Below are 2,455 nucleotides of genomic sequence, written 5' to 3'. Positions count from 1 at the left end.
GAAAGAAAAAAGAAAAAGGGCTGGTTAGATAGCTCCAAGATTGTCGACTTGGATCCACTGGGTGGAAGAAGAAGAGAACTTCCTAAAAGTTGTCCTCTGACCTCCCATTCATGCTTTGGTACCTGCATGCACCCACACCCACACACACACACACACACCTCCACCTCCACACCCACACACTAAATAGATAAACATGCAATCTGGAATTAGAGAGAGAGAGCAGTGGTCATGAGGATGTGCCCTGACTTGCTTACAGGCAAATCAATGATTTAGATGACAGGGACAAACCACAAGACAGGCTCAATCATTCGTGCTGATTCAAGAAGAACAGACAAGCTGACAAGTCCCAGAAACAGGAGCACAGACTGATGGGCAGCCTGTAACCTCCCCACAGACGCAGGCCCAGATGGCCTCTTGACTAAATACCATCAAGTATTTTCTCAAAGAATCAATATCAAGTCCGCACAAGCTCGGTTTAAAAGGAAACAAACACAGGGACTAACAGAAAGCGCGTGGTGGGGATTTCCCAACACACCTTCCAGGGCCAGGAGACAAGGGTAGGTGATCTCTGTGAGTTCAAGACTAGCCTGCTCTACAGAGTGAGTTCCAGGACAGTCAGGGCTTAAAAATTGATTAAAGGCAGTCATTTCCTGTCTTAGTTAATGTCCTATTGCTATGAAGGGACACCATGACCAAAGAAACTTCTAAAAGAAGGCATTTAAGTGGGGACTTTCTTACAATTCCAAAGGATGAGTCCATGATTATCAAGGTGGAGAACAGGGCAGGAGGTAGGCAGGCAGGCCCAGCACTGACACAGTGGCTAAGACTTATAGCCTCATCTACAAATTGGAGAGAGAAAGCTGAGACTGGGCCTGACATGGGCTTCTGAACCCCCAAAACCCACCTTAATGACACACCTCTTCTAACAAGGCCACATCTCCTAACCCTTTCTGAAACAGTTCAGTGAACTGGGGACCAAGCATTCAGACACGTGCGCCTATGGTGGCTATTCTCTTTCAAATCACACTCCCCACCAAGACCATTGAAAACTTCCTAGTTAAAAATTGAGGCAAAGCTGGGTGGTGGTGGCGCACGCCTTTAATCCCAGCACGTGGGAGGCAGAGGCAGAGGCAGGTGGATTTCTGAGTTCGAGGCCAGCCTGGTCTACAAAGTGAGTTCCAGGACAGCCAGGGCTATACAGAGAAACCCTGTTTCGGAAAACCAATAAATAAATAAACAAATAATTGAGGCAAAACCAGCGGTGGTGGCACATGCCTTTAATTCCAGCACTTGGGAGGCAGTCTCAAAAAACCAAAAAAAAAAAAAAAAATTGAGGTAAAAATAAAAATACTAAATGAAAATGAAATGAGGAAGTGAGGAAGTAAAGAAGAAGCAAAGTAAAAGAAAGGAAAAAACAAGTTAGGAAAGAGGAGAAAAGGACAAGAGATAAACAAAAAAAAGTTAGGTCATAAAATTTCCTTTTCTCAAAGTCTGGCAGTTAGACAAAAGCCAGATTCCCTCAGGGGTTTAAGAAGATAGTTATTGCTAAAGGACTCCTTACTTGGGCAAAAACAAAAACAACCCCCCTACCCTCATTAACAAATGCTTGTGGTGCTATTAGCATATGGAGCCTGCCCCCATCTCCCCAGTCCCTACACTTTAGTACTTGTTGACAGTCATCCTGGCGAGCCCCCTACCCCAAACCTTTCCAGCTCCTGAGCTTCCCTTACCCCACCTTCTCCAACTCCCCTATAACACGCTAGATGAATAAAAATGAGGACAGCGAATGCTCCTAGGCATGGTTGAGGAGAAGGATTTTATTGTAGATAAGAGATCTTGTACAGCCAGGTACATCTGGAAGAGTCTAGACTGAACTGGGTGGGGCAGGAGAGCTGAGAGGAAGAATAGAGAGGGAAGAGGGTGCAGGGATGCAGATAGGTCCAGAAGAACCAAGAAAGCTTGCAGCCAACACAGTTTATTTAGAGATCAGGAGAAAGACTCCTTTTAGCAAGTCGGAACGCTCTTAAGTCCCTGAGGAATGCCGGCTTTTGTCTAAATGCTGGACTTGGTGGGGTGGGGGGGATTTCTTGAGATCTAGACAGCCTAAGGTTGCTAATAGGGTGCATTCGGGCTGGCACAGTGGGGAAGGCTCGGTAGGAGCGTGGAGAGCTAGTCACATCGAACTAACAGTCAGGAAGCAGCAAGCGCTCTCATTCTTATTCAGTCTATAACCCCAGCCTGAGAAGTGCTGTCACCCACACTTTCCTGCCCAGTCAGTCCTACAAACTCCATAGATAAGCTCAGGTTTGCAGTCATACTGATGAAGAAGTAACAAAATTCTAGGCCTTTAGGNNNAGGCTTGGGAATGTGACCTTTGTGACTCATTGCTCCAAGGTATGCTAATCATACCTTGATAGCGACATTCCTTCCTCCACCTACCTGCTTCCTGGGTTCA

This window comes from Mus caroli, chromosome 7 (assembly GCF_900094665.2).
Source record: "Mus caroli chromosome 7, CAROLI_EIJ_v1.1, whole genome shotgun sequence".
Lineage (NCBI taxonomy): Eukaryota > Metazoa > Chordata > Mammalia > Rodentia > Muridae > Mus > Mus caroli.
The sequence above is the reverse complement of the archived record's forward strand: the minus strand, read 5'-3'. Positions refer to the sequence as shown.